Raw genomic sequence first — 247 nt, forward strand, 5'->3', positions numbered from 1 at the left:
TGCAATGCAGAAGACTCACTTTCACCGTCTTTACTGAATGATGGTGATTGGTCATTATGAGTATTTACTTCTTGTGTCTGTGCTTCCCTCTCACTTTGCACTTGTGATTCATTTTCTAACGAAGTTCTATCGTTGTCTTCTCTTTGTGGATCATGTTGGTTTTTATTATGTGTTTGAGTATCACCAAGATGTACAGGATGAGAAGCTGCACTGGATGAACTCGAACCTGAACTCCCACCAGAAGGAC

This window comes from Trypanosoma theileri (genome assembly GCF_002087225.1).
Source record: "Trypanosoma theileri isolate Edinburgh chromosome Unknown TM35_Tth_47_V1, whole genome shotgun sequence".
NCBI lineage: Eukaryota > Euglenozoa > Kinetoplastea > Trypanosomatida > Trypanosomatidae > Trypanosoma > Trypanosoma theileri.